Source organism: Perognathus longimembris, chromosome 2 (genome assembly GCF_023159225.1).
Source record: "Perognathus longimembris pacificus isolate PPM17 chromosome 2, ASM2315922v1, whole genome shotgun sequence".
Lineage (NCBI taxonomy): Eukaryota > Metazoa > Chordata > Mammalia > Rodentia > Heteromyidae > Perognathus > Perognathus longimembris.
In genome coordinates, this window is record NC_063162.1 from 37937815 (window position 1) to 37952597 (window position 14783).

Genomic DNA, 14783 nt, shown 5'->3' on the forward strand with positions numbered 1-14783 from the left:
ATATTACTATTGTGGGAACCTGTAAATGCAGGGCCATAAGATCGGCCTTAGAGAATTGGAAGGCTATTCTCTGTCCCTCAGAAGGCTGAGGACAGCCCTAACAAGACCTATTGTGTTTAGCATGACAAGGGCCACAGTTTCCACCCTCGTGTAATTGTGATAATCCCGATCTTCACTGGACCCTGGAGTGTGCAGGTGGCCTATTCAAATTGGCTGTTTACTGCTCACTTTCTCCTCCTGTTTTTAGGAAGTCACTAATCCTAGGATTGCTCCCCCCACTGTGGTGCCCTATCTCTTAAACATGTCTAACTTGTTTTCTGCTCCTACTCTCCTGTTTGATAATGAACAAAAGCCCTGTTCATGGGACCCTCTGGATCTGTTGCTGGAGTGAGGCAGCAGGTCCCCTAGCACCCCAAAACCAATTCCACTGTCCAGTCTCCATCATTGCTTTGCTCCTAGCCTTGCTCCTGACTGCAGCAGGACAAGGCACTAGCGATGATTTGCAACAACTGTCATTATAGAAAAGACACATTGCACTCTGAAGCAAAGATAGATGATAGATGGCCTGTCATTCTCCATTTACCCCAGAGAAAACAGACTGTGGAGTGTGGCCTTTACCAATAACAATTTTGTGGAGCAACTGAGGTTTGATAAAGAGCAATTTAATGAGTATTGAAGATCCTGAGCAGCCATTGCACCTCCATATTGTAGCTTGGGACTGACCGGGCCCTGAAGCTTCCTGGAATAACTGCAGAACATGTCAATGTGAAGAGCCTGAACAAAATGCTGTCTAAAATAATCAAGGTAGCCAGAGAGACTTCATTTGACCAGAGGTCAGTTAAAGTTAGAATGCTTTAGCCATTGTGACACAAAAGAAAGGTATTGAAGTGTGGCCAGTGTGTTTCGTGTTCCTGAAACATGGTTAATGTGTCCCTCATAAATGAGAGTAGCAACTTCTGAGAAATAAAGCCCACTCCCAGCAGGTGTGTGACTTAAGGGAGTAAACCTGCCCCTGTGACAAAATACAGAAGTGCAGAGATTCCAGGAAATGTGTCAATAACTCCTTTGGGCAGTGAAACCAGAAATCAAAATAGCAGAAAATTCCAGATGTCCCCTCAAGTCAAGAATGACTTGGACAAGCACCCCTGAGACTTAGTCATTTTCTTAAACCAATCATTGTAAAGCCCACAAGTTAGCCAATCATCTTTAGTCACTATGTCGTTGCTATGTTGTTTTATGATTTTCCCGCAATGAAATGTGATTCACTGTATGCTACTGTGGAAGCCCTATAAAAACCCTGATGAAAGGAGGGTCGGGGCTCTTGAATCAGACCCATTGTGTCGGTGATGATTGTCAGGCTCAAGCTTGCAATAAAGACTCTCATGTGATTACATCAGCTTTCAGCTCCTTGGTGGTCTTTGGGGACCCCGAATTCTGGGCATAACAGTATCAGAATATGAACTCGTAATCAAGAAGCCTAGCTGTAGTTCGAAATGTCACCTTGAATGTGTTCTTTTTTTTATTATTTATTTTCTTTTTAAATGAACTTACCATGATATTCAAATCTTCTGTGATGGGATCACAGGTCCTAGACACATCAGGAAGAGAGCCTCAGGCTCCTTGAATTTTGCTTATCTCCACCTCTTAACTCTCATGCCACAATCATCGTTTCTTTTCCATGGCTCTGCTACCATAGTGCATGTTACAGTGTTTTCTCTCTGATCACATATGGTGCCTTTATACTGATTTTTATTAATGATCTTTGCATTTTAATTGAGAAGGAATAAGCAGAAGACAGCCTTGGATTATAAACTGAAATTAGAGGGATATACAAATCTTATAGCTGGATGACACAAAAAGCCAGTGAACTCTGATACCAATGGATAAGCAAATGGTTCTAAACTACTGTTTGTCAGCAAAGTGCAAGAGCCTCCTTCCTCTTCCCCCTCTGAGCTTATCATTTCCATTCACGGCTGCCTCAATTCCCACTGCCAAGGCCTGCTCTTCTTGAAGGCCTTTTTCATCCCAGGAATTCCCTCTACTAGGTTCCATTTCCAGTTGCCACACCTTCAACAACTAGTGGCTTTCTCTGTCCTAGAACAAATGGGAAGTACCTGCAATTACTTCACTCTCCTCCTCCATGCCAAGGGGAATGGGTTGAGAAACCCCCAGAATCTTCAGTCATGAATGGTTGAGCTGTGGGTGTGGGAGCTGAAAGAAAACGCTTTGATTGGCCTGTACTTTGTATCAGTTATTGTCAGGAATATAAATCTCAAACACTATTGTTATTATATTTTCATTATATTATTATCCATTGTTATTATAAAGTTGATGTACAGAGGGGTTACAGTTACATAAGTCAAGTAGAGTACATTTGTTTTTGGACAATGTCAGCCCTTTCCTTGTTCACTCCAGTTTTTCTCTCCCATCCATGCCCACAGGATGTAAAGTTCATTTTTTCCAATGTAGTGTCCAGTGAGTACCACTGCAGCATTTTCTTTTTTTTTTTAATTTAATTTATTTATTAATTGAACACAAATTTTTTGGACAGGGTGTTGTGCAAAAAGGGTACAGTTACATAGTAGGGGAGTGTGTACATTTCTTGTGATATCTTACGCCCTGTTTTTCTTTCCCTTCTCTAGGTCAGGTAGACATATATACAATATACAATATATCAAGAACATATACAGTAGCCATGTGGTCGCTCCCAAGAAAATTCGCCTAGGGCTTTAAATGCAATGTCGATATTAGACAATATGTCGACAGTAGTCTTATATGAACGTACATACATAGATTTTGAGCTATTGTATTCCACTGAGAAGTCAATTTTTGACCTTTATGTGTTGAGTAATTGTTTGGTTTTAGTTACATACTGTTGGGTGGCTGCCCCAATCCTGTGGGAAATACTATTTGACAAGCAGTTTTTGGTTTCACAGACTTGGTCTCTACTGTCTCTCCGTCTCCCTTTCTTAACAGTCATATATCAGAGAGATCATGCACCTTTGTTTTCTGTGTTCTAGGCTTGTCTCACTCAACATTATTTGTTCGAGTTCTGACCATTTCCCTGCGAATAACAATATTTCACCATTCCTAATCGCTATGTAGTATTCCATTGTGTATAGGTACCATATTTTTTGGATCCATTCTTCTGTGGAGGGGCATCTGGGTTGTTTCCATATTTTGGCTATTGGGAATTATGCCGCGATAAACATGGAAGTACAAATGTCTTTTTGATATCTTGGGGTTTGAGGTTTAGGATAGATGCCTAGGAATGGTATGGCTGGGTCATAGGGTAGGTCTATATTGAGCTTTTTGAGAAACCTCCATATTGTTCTCCAAAGTGGTTGTACTAATTTGCACTCCCACCAACAATGGAGAAGGGTTCCTCTTTCCCCGCACCCCCTCCAGCATTTGTTGTTGCCTGAGTTCAGAGTATAGGCCATTCTAACTGGGGTGAGGTGGTATCTCAGGGTTGTTTTTATTTGCATTTCCTTTACTACCAGGGATGTTGAACATTTCCTCATATGTGTCTTTGCCATTTTTATTTCTTCTCTTGTGAAGTCTCTCTTTAGCTCCTTTGCCCATTTCCTAATTGGTTTATTGGGCATGGAGGGGCTTAGTTTTTTGAGTTCTCTGTAGATATTAGGCCTTTGTTGCTGTGCTGGTAAATATCCTTTCCCATATCATTGGCTGTCTTTCTGTTTTGGTGGCTATGTCCTTAGCTGTGCAGAAACTTTTTATTTTGTAGTAGTCCCATTTGTCGAGTCTTTCCCCTATTTGTTGTGCCCCTGGGACTCTATTCAGGAAGTTCCTTCCTGTGCCTATAAGTTCTAGTGTCTTTCCTACTCTGTCCTTCAGGAGTTTCAGGGTTTCAGGTCGGATATTGAGGTCCTTGATCCATTTTGAGTTGATCTTGGTGCATGGTGATAGGCTTGTGTTTACTTTGAGTTTTCTGCATATGGCTTCCCAGTTCTCCCAGCACCAGTAGTTGAAGAGGCTATGTTTATTCCATTGTATGTCTTTATCTCCTTTGTCGAATATCAGCTGACTGTAAGAGTGCAGTTTTATTTCTGGATCTTCAATTCTAATCCACTGGTCTTTCGATCTGTTTTTATACCAATACCAGGCTGTTTTTGTTATGATGGCCCTGTAGTAGAGCTTGAAGTCTGGTATTGTGATACCTCCTGCACTGCTTTTTTTGCCTAGAATTGCTTTGGCTATTCTAGGTCTTTTGCTGTTCCATATGAATTTATGGATTGGTTTCTCTATTTCAGTGAAGAATGTGGCTGGGATTTTGATAGAGATTGCATTGAATTTGTATAACAATTTGGGCAATATGGCCATTTTCACTATATTGATTCTGCCTACCCATGAGCATGGGAGGTCTTTCCATCTCCTTGTGCCTTCTTTGATTTCCCTTATTAGATTTTTATAGTTTTCATTAAATAGGTCTTCCACGTCCTCGGTTAAGTTGATCCCTAGGTACTTTATTCTTTTTTTGGCTACTGTAAATGGAATTGTTTCCATAATTTCCTTTTCTGTTTGTATATTGCTGGTGTACAGAAAAGCTGCTAACTTTTGTGGATTGATTTTGTATCCTGCTACTTTGCCAAAATGGTTTATTAGGTGTAGGAGTTTGGGGACTGAGTTTTTTGGGTCCTTCAGATATAAGATCATGTCGTCTGCGAATAGGGGTAACTTCATTTCTTCCTTGCCGATGTGGATCCCTTTGATGTCTTCCTCTTGCCTTATTGCTATGGCTAGGGATTCCAGCACTATGTAGAAAAGACATGGGGAGAGTGGACATCCTTGTCTTGTTCCTGAATTTAGGGGGAATGATTTAAATTTCTCTCCATTTAATATATTAGCAGTTGGTCTGTTGTATATGGCTTTTATTGTTTTGAGGAAGGTTCCATCTATTCCTGTTCTCTCCAAAGATTTTAATAAGTATGGATGTTGTATTTTGTCAAAGGCTTTTGGGGCATCGACTGAGATAACAATGTGATTCTTGATTTTAGTTCTGTTTATGTGGTGAATTACGTTGATTGATTTACGGATGTTGAACCATCCTTGTGACTGTGGGATGAAGCCTACTTGGTCATGATGTATAATTTTCTTGATCAGTTTCTGGATCCTGTTAGCTAATATTTTATTGAGGAGCTTTGTGTCTGTGTTCATTAGTGATATTGGTCTGTAGTTCTCTATTTTTGTTGGGTCTTTGCCTGGTTTGGGAATGAGTATGGTATTTATGATATTAGCTTCATAGAATGAGTTTGGGATTTCTCCCTCTGTTTCTATTTCCCCGAAGAGTTTGAGGAGTATTGGTATTAGCTCCTCACTAAAGGTTTTGTAGAATTCGTTGGTGAATCCATCTGGACCTGGGCTTTTCTTTGTTGGGAAGTTCTTGATTACCTCCTGTATCTCACTATGAGTTATTGGTTTATTTAGTTGATTTATTTCTTCTTGGTTCAGTTTGGGCAGTTTATACTTCTCTAAGAATTGATCCATTTCTGTAAAATTATTGTTTTTTACTGAGTAGAGGTTCTGGAAATAGCTCCTTATGATTGTTTGAATATCGTGTGTACTTGTTGTAATTTTTTCGGTGGAGTCCCTGATTTTACGTATATGAGTCTCTTCTCTTCTTTTTTTTGTAAGTCTTGCGAGGGGTCTGTCAACTTTATTTATTTTATCAAAGAACCAGCTTTTAGTCTTATTTATTTGTTGAATGGTCTTTCTATTTTTAATCAGATTTATCTCTTCTTTAGTCTTTGTGATCTCTCTCCTCCTAGTCGATTTAGATTCGGTCATTTCTTGTTTCTCCAGTTGTTTTAGTTTCATCGTGAGGTTATTCACCTGCTCTGCTTCCATTCTTTTAATGTGAGTGCTGAGGGCAATGATCTTGTCCCTCAGTACTGCCTTAGCTGTGTCCAATAAGTTTCTTTGTGATGTATTTTCATTGTCATTGTGGCTTATGAATTCGTTAATTTCATCTTTAATTTGGTCTGTGGCCCAAGTGTTGGATAACAGTGTGGGGTTTAGCCTCCAAGAATGTGTATAGCCTTTCTGGTAACCGTTGTTATTGAGGGTTACCTTTAATCCACTGTGGTCAGATATAATACATGGCATGACGTCAATACTTTTGTATTTGCTGAGGTTCTTTGTGTGGGCTATGACATGGTCTATTTTGGAGTATGATCCATGGGCTGCTGAGAAGAAGGTGTATTGGGTCTCCGCAGGGTGGAAGATTCTGTATAGGTCTGTCAGATCCATTTGGGATATGGTGTTACTTAGGTCCTCAGCTCCCTTGCTGATCCTCTGGGTGTTGGAGAGAGTGGGGTATTAAAGTCACCCACTATAATTGTGTTTGCATCTATCTTGTTCTGTAATTCTGTGAGAATTTGCTTGACATATGTAGGGCCTCTTTTTTTTTTCGGTGAGTATACATTTATCACCATGATGTCTTGATTCTGGATTTTTCCTTGTATTAAAATGTAGTGTCCTTCTTTGTCTTTTTGAGTTGATTTTAATGAAAAGTCCAGCTTGTCTGAGATCAGGATGGCTACACCTGCCATTTTGGTAGGTGCGTTTGCTTGGAAGATCTTGCTCCATCCTTTCATTTGGAGCCTGTTTTTGTCCCTTGCTGTAAGGTGTGTCTCTTGTAGACAACAGATGTCAACTTTTTGTTTGTGAATCCATTCTGCCAGTCTGGTCCTCTTTATCAGAGAGTTTAAACCATTCACATTCAAAGAGATCAAGGATAAGAGTGTTTTTTCTCCTTCCATTTTCTTGTTGGGTTGTTTTTCCTCTTTTTTTTTTTCCTTGTCTTTAGTGAGCTGTTCTTTCTGTTGGGCTTTGGCTACTGTAGTTTCTTTCTGTTTCTGTCTGTGTCTCTTGTACGATCTCTGTTAGGTGGGTTTCCCCTCTTAGAATTCGCTGTAGGGCTTGTTTTTTATTCACATACTCCTTTAGATCCTCTTTGGTATGGAAAGATCTGGTTTTCCCTTCAAATGTGAACTCCAATTTCGCTGGATATTTGATCGGAGGTAGCATATTGTTAGCCTGTAGTACTTGGATAGTGTTCTTCCACTCACTTCCCGCTTGGTAGGTTTGTGTGGAGAGGTCTGCTGTTATTCAAATCCTCTTCCCATTGTAGAAAATTTCTTTCTTTTCTTTGGCTGAATTCAGAATTTGCTCTTTATTCTTGAGATCTGAAGTCTTGAATATTATGTGCCTTGGGGTGGCTTTTCTGGGGACTGGCCTGCCAGGTGTCCTATAGGCTTTGGTTACCTGGATGGGGTCCCTTGTGAGATTGGGGAAGTTTTCTGCAATAACTTTATTGAAAATATGATGAAGCCCTCTGCTCTGGTATTCGGCTCCTTCTTCAATTCCAATCATGCGCAGATTATATCTCTTGTCTTTGTCCATTAGTTCCTGGATTAGTCTTCCCTGAAGCTTCACTGTTTCTTGGAGTGTGGTAATTTTCTGGTTGTTGTCAGCTGCTTCATCGTCCAAGCGAGAGATTCTGGATTCCATATGGTCGATTCTTTGTGCTGTGGATTCAATTGCGGAGTTTATGGATGTCAGAGAGCTATTTATGGTTGTCAGATCAGCTCTGATCGTGGAAATTTCTTCCTTTAAAGAGTTGTATTTTAAATCTATTTTTTCATGCATTTCAATTCTCAGGATGTGGAGATTTTCTTTAAAGAAGGCTTGCATTGTATCCATTTTTGCTTCCATTTCTTTCTTGGCTTCCTGGATGTCCTTCAAGACTTCCCCTCTAAACTCCTGGAATTGTTTTCTGTTTTCAATTCTGACGATTTCCCTTATTTCTGTTAACATGGCCTCATTTGCTTTTTTATTCTCCATCTCCTCTTTAGTTGTGCTGCTTTTTGGAGCTGGTGTGTTGGCTTGCTCTTTGATGAACTGTGTTATATTTCTTTGTGATTTGCGCATCTGGGGATCTGTGGGTGGCTTCTCTGGTTTGGTTTTGTGTTGTTTCCCGCTGGCCCGCGTGTGGGAGCCTTGTGTCCTGGTGTCCTGGCTCTGGGTTTGGCTTTGAACCTTGCTTCCCAATGGATGAGCATGACCTTCTCGGTTGTTGCTGAGGTGGTCACTCTCCCTGCACTTGGGGGCCGGTAGGTTCTGTGTCTTTTTCTGTGGGACAGTGTCCTGGCGCAGTGCTGTGCTGACCCTAGTGTGCCCCTGTTGGGGGTTTGCTGGTTGCTGATTCAGCGTGGCATGGAGTCTTATCTCTTCTTTGGTTCTTTTTTCCACTCTGTATCTTGGTCAGAGGAGTTCACCTCTCAGGCAGTTCGCCTTCCTGTGTGGACCGCTCCGGGGTGGGTGTTGTTGAGGGGCGGCCCACCCACTTGTGCAGAATGCGCCAAACTGAGTGGGCACGGCCCGATGGACAGCTCTGCCCTCCTGTGTAGGCGCGCCTACCAGAGCGGGGGCCGTCGCCGGGGGCCCCGCCCACCTGTGCACTGCTGCTGCGGCCCCGTCCACCTGAGTGGGTACGTCTACCAGAGCGAGCCCCGGGTTGTTGGGTTGTGCTTGCGCCCTCCTGCAAGTCCGCTGTGGGGGGCGGTATGTGTGGGGCCCAGTGGGATCAACTGTCCGTGTGCTGGTTAGCGCCCTCAGACTGCGCCTCCACTGCGAGGGGGGCGCGTGATCAGGTCCAGGTGTCCCTGCTGTGCTGGTATTGCCCACCAGCGCCTGTGATTTTAGTTGTAAAAGTCCGAGAGGTCCAGGCGCCTCGGGTAGGGCTTGCACTGCCGGCCGTCCCGGCCCCTGTTGGGAAGGGGGCAGGGCCAGTTCGGCCAGTTCTGGATCTTGGGCGGCCTTGGGGCTGCTCCGCCCTTCCCCTGCTAAACTGACTTCCCAGCACCTGATGGAGCTTCCCACCTGATTTGGGGGTTCTTTGTTCCCTTGGGGTGGGGAGGGGGAGGGAGGGAGATCTAGCTTCTTTGTAGGGTTTGGAACTCTGATAGCTGATCTCCCGTTGGGGGAGGGGGTAATGGGGGACTCACTGGTCCTGGATTGTGTGTGTGTCCCACGCCGCCGTTGGTCCTTCGGGTGTGGCGAAAGGTCGTGGTGGTATCCCTGGCTCTCCCCTTCTGCACCACTGGGTTCCCCAGCCGCTTAAGTCCGTTCCCGGTGTGGACCTGAACTTCCTGTCGCTGCTGTGGCCGTATGTCTTGGTCCGCACTCTCCCTGGTGTCCGTGGAGTCCCGCTGTCTGGACTCTGCGCTCTCGGCAGTTGGTCTGCCGATCTCCGGGTCCCCTTTCCCAGCCTGGCCCTGTTCGGGCCAGAATCGGCCGGTGGGGGGAGGGTGCCCCGTAGATTCTCCAGCTCCGTGTAGGTTTTCGGCTCTTCTTCTTTTACTCCTTTTTGTTTTCCTGCGTTTCTCCACTGCTTCTGGCTGCTGGTTTTGCTGGGTTCTTGATGGGGTGTTGGGTGCTGGAGTTCCCAGCTCGCTATTCAGTTGGAGCAAGTCGGGGTACCTCCCTACTGTGGCAGCACCATCTGCCTCTCCCACTGCTGCATTTTCAAACACTAACTTTGAGTAAGAAATGAAGGACCAACATTTTAAGTCTCTTATCAAAAGTAGAAGACTCTTGGTCTTTCTGAGCACATTGCTCCACTCTCCCACTGGCAATGCATCTTTCACTCTGCAGGCTCACAACTTCACACGAACACTGGAGCCGCCCAGGTCAATGGCACACAGGGAAAATATCCCTCAGGGAGTGGAACGACTGAGAAAAAAAAATCATCTCTCACATTCACTCTTTCTCCTCCCTTTTCTTCTCTCATCTCTCTTCTTCCTGTCTCTGTCTTTCTGTCTCTGTCTCTCTGTCTGTCTGTCTCTATCTATCTATCTATCTATCTATCTATCTATCTATCTATCTATCTCTCCAGTTGAGACAGAACTTGAATATCTGTTGGACTTAGGGATTGAATCCACACCGTCTCCCACGAAAACAGGAGTTTCAATCCCCTAGTTGTCTTAGATGGTTTCCATACTGTAAAATAGTCAAAGAAGAGAGAGAGAGAGAGAGAGAGCTATCCCTGTCAATCTCTAGCAAGCTGCCCACAAACACCAGCTGGATCTGCAGCTCTTTGCCTGTCTTTCCCCCTCCCCGCATTGATCTTACCTTGCAATGGCTTCATTTGTGACTCACTGCTACTCCATCAAGACCTGAACATGGCCTTAGGACCAGCCCTGGACCAGACACCTCAAGCATAAACCCCTCTTCTCCTTGCCAGGGTCAGCAGAAAAGACTAGGGAAGCCAAATGAAAAGTAAATGTCAGGCAAATGCTCTGGCCTTTATGTAGCAATGTGTTCTGCTTCTAGACTCCAGTCATCTGTCTACTAGAGATGTATGTGTGTGTGTGCATGTGTGTGCACACGCATATGTGTACATGAGCTGTATGTATGCTATCTGAGTAGAAATATTCCTGCTTTTTATCGTGCCAACACACTGACATTTTCTTTCAAGGAAATGTCCAAATTTTATTCCACTCGCTTCCATTAAAACTCAACTTCCATAGAACAAATCCAAAATGTACTTTTATTCTGCAGTTAAAATGTCAGATAAGAGCTTAAATTACTGTTTTAGAAAAGTGCACTTTTAAGGCTTTCCAGAGACAAGATGCATTCAAGAATTAGAGGTTCCCAGAGTCCCTGGTGGGGAGGAAGTTTTATCTCTGAAGCTCTGTTCTAAGCTTTATATATGTCCCTTCCACACTTGTACCCACCAAGTGTAACTGATAACACATGGCAGTCCAAGGGCCTGAGCACAAGGACAAAGTCAAGGATACACATGATTCTGCAGTGTCCTCCCTGATCTAAGAGCCTTGATGGCTTTCTGAAAACATAACTTCTCAGAAAAGGAACAAGGAGCTTTTTCCCCCTAAAATATATTCATGTTTATTCATTCTTCCTCCCTGGTTTGATCTAGAATCTGGAATTGTCAGTGCTTTGTTACTGGGTGAGGGGCTTTCTGTGAACCATACACAGAACACCATGATGGGTGGGCAGGGCATACATCCATTATTGGAGAGGGGCATTTTGTCCAGGAGTTTTCATTACAATCATTGGTCCTTGCCCTTGTTGAAGATTATATTCTTGTTGGCATGTGTTCATTTCAGACATCTGGGGCTTTTGACTCACTTGTGAAACAAGGGAGAGTCAAGAGCAAGTCAGCCTTCCTATCACCATCATCATCATCGTCGTCATCATCATCATCATCATCATCATCATCATCATCATCATCTCTTTACTTCAGCCACCTGACATAATGATCAGGAACTAATTCCTTCCAGGAACATTTAACAGTGCCAGCAGATAGAGATACCAAGTTCTCTGCCTCAGCCAAGTCATCTGTAAAATGTGAACACAATTCAATTTAAATAAGAACAGTGGCAGCCTGGATTTATGTTTCTGCGTGATCTGTTTCATTCAAATTGGAGCCACTACCTGCCTGGTGTCTCAGCAGGCAGTTTAGGCCTGTAGGAGACATTCTATATTCAGTAACAAATCTCATTTCCTCAGACTGAGGGAGACAACAAAAGCCAGCTGGCCTTTCAAGGCTGTTCATTAAGCTCAATCATATCAAGATGGATGTGGCCCATTTCTGGAGTTTTCACTTGTACCACCAGGTGGCGATAAAGTATGGGAAATATGTCTTAAGATTACTCTGCCTTACCTGGAGGAACTGGAGAGATCTTTTCACCACAGGGGCCTGAATGTAAAGAAAACAGTAACAACAAAAGCAGGCCTAGAAAGGACCTTGGAAGATCTCAGCACACAAAAATTGCCACTTATCCTTGGTGAACTCGCTGGAGCCTGAGTTTCAGGAGCTTGAGGCTGAAGGTAAATTAGGCCTGGAAATTCTGGAACTTGAAGAAACAAAATGTTGGTTTGGTAATGAAGGCATCAGTAAGCAATAGGTCAGAAAGTTAAAACAATGGGCTGAGAGCTGAAAGAGCCTTGGTGTGTGCATCTTTGCACACTTCATCAAGGTTGGTATAAATTTGTGTGTGCCTGCCCGCGCGCACCAGTACTAGGGCTTGAATTCAGGGACTGGGTACTGTCTTTTGGCTTTTTCATTCAAGGCTGGTGCTCTTTTTACTACTTGGGTCATACCTCCATTTCTGGCTTTTTGGTGGTTCATTGGGGATAAGAGTCTCACATACTTTCCTGCCCAACCTGACTTTGCACCACAATCCTTAAATCTCAGCATCCTGAGTGGCTAGGATTCCACACATTGGCCCCTGGCACCCAGCAAAGTTGGTATAAATTTTTAATAGTGGAACTTCCAGTTCAAAGGGTATGAACATGTAAATTCTGACCAATAGTGCCAAATTGTCTATTACAATTTTCTCTGCTATCTGTCATTAAGGTATGGGAGTGGCTGTATCTCCACTTACTCATCAAATGTGTCTAGCTCAAATACTATCATTTTTGGATTGAGGGTTCTGTCAAGAGTGTATTTCCCCTCAATCCCTTGCACGCCCCTTTTTCTCTTCTATGACTTCTGCACAACCTCTGCAGAGTTCTTAGTTGGACTGGAGGAATACCACCCAGAGCCCCCAGAGCCTGAGTGTGGTCTTTACACTTTAGTCTTAAAGCCTTCCTACTATGATGATAATCGTCTGGCCCACAGGGCTACAACTTCAGGTGTGATTAGTGCAGAAATTTCCACCACTGACTTCAAAAAGGCTTTAGTAATTACATGTGTACAGGTAGAAAACTGGAAGCTAGCCTGGACCCCTGAAACCTGTCATACCTACCTTGCTCTGTCAGGAATCAGAGTAGCATCCACATTCTGCAGACCTTGAAGCGCTCTGTGTTTCTAGCTTCAAAGGCCTCACAACCTCACCTTGATGCCTTTCTGAAACCAGACTTCTCAAAGGAGCAACCATCTGCTTTTTCCCCCTAAAAATAAATTCAGGTTCCTTAATCTGTCACCTCAGTTCTAAATTTCCTCATAATGCTTTCCCATCTGCATCTAACATAGAGATATGTTAAATTTGTTTTGACTGGGCATAATTAATGTGTGAATTACATCCTCTAAAATTAGTTCTGCAACATTCTTGAGAATAGAAAAGTAGTTACATAACTCCAGGAACACAAGATGAAATGGAACCTCTTGGGCTAATATGCCACTTCATCTAATGTTCTCATTTCTTGATTATTTTTAAAGGTGCTGTATTTGATCTTCATAGATGTCGATGGAACCCAGTATCATCTGATAGACTTGTCACCTCTTACTCAAATTTGACATGCAGACTGTGAAAAAAATAAAAGGATCAGAGAGAGAAAGAGAAGGGAGGAGGGAGAGAGGGAGGGAGAGAGGGAGAGAAAGAGAGAGAGAGAGCGAGAGAGTCCAGAGGCAGTGAGGCTTCCTCAGGCTGTTGTTGTACCACAATGAGGGCCAAATGCTATCTTTTCCTGTGGCAGGAAGATCACACACAGAACAGTGAATTTGGGCTACTGTTCACTGAAGCTAAATGCAATAGGACTGAATCAGCCAGGAGACTCCAACTAAATAGGATCAACCAAACACAAATGCGCAGGTGTCCTGGGCTGTCTTCCAAGCTCTAGGCCCCAAGGCAATTCCTTAGGCACTGGAATCCTGTTTCCTTCTCTGTTTCTTCCTCACTATCATCTACCTGGCCTACATCATGTGGTTATCAGGAGGCTTAGATAAGAATCTGGATAAAGAAAGCGCTTCATATAAGAAGTCCTGCAGAATCAAAGGGGCTATTGTTGGACACTTTCATCTATGCAACTGCAATCCAACAGGTACAACCAGACTGCCTCATCCCAGTTTACACCACACAATGGAAGTGCTTTCATAGGAAACAAGGCCACGGAGCACCCATTCATTAGACAAATATTGCAAGTTTCTTTGCTAGGACTGTCAATATGTTTGTAATAATTGATCCAGTCTCTCCCAGGTCAGCCCCACAGGTTGATGATGCTCAAAGGATGAGTCAAAGCAAAACAAGTTGACCCTGTATGAAATTTCACAGAGTTGTTGGGTGCTAGTGGCTAACAGCTGTCATCTTATCTACTCAGGAGGCTAAGACTTAGAAAGCATCAACGTTTGAGGCCAGCTTTGGGCAGAAAAAATTCTGTTTCAATAAAACTTAGGAATCGAGGTATGGCTTAAGTGGTAGAGCAACAGCTGAGCAAACAAGCTGAATAAGCTCAAGGCCCTGAGTTCAAATGCCAATACTGAAGGAAAAGAAATCCTATATCTGGACAGAAACAGAAATTTGGGATAAATTTACCCAAGTCAGTCAACAGCTATTGGTTTTCATCATAATATAAGAATAAAACTCCTTAACAATTGCTAATTCTGATGGATTCCAAATACTTTCCTGAGTCTCTCTTGAACCCACTCTCATGAGGCTCTTCCACGCCAGTTCCTTCCTCCAGCCAATGTTACAGGCACAAATGATCTCTGCACCACTAAAGCCAATGATGTATGCAACATCCTCACCTTGCCTGACCATCCCTGAGTCAGCATCACTAACACAGTGTGTCATTCTCTCCTTGAGTCACTTTTTCACCTCATGGAGCCTATTCTCTCTTTTTCCTCCCATCTTCCTGACTCCTTTTCAGCCTACCTTGTGAAATAAACTGGAAAGCTCAGTCCTGGACCTCCCCTTTTCCCTATCCATACTCCCTTGCTGGCAGTCTCATTCAGACTCTTGGCTTTATGTATTTTCTACAGGGCTCATAACCCCAAATCTGCTCAGGCAGTAAAG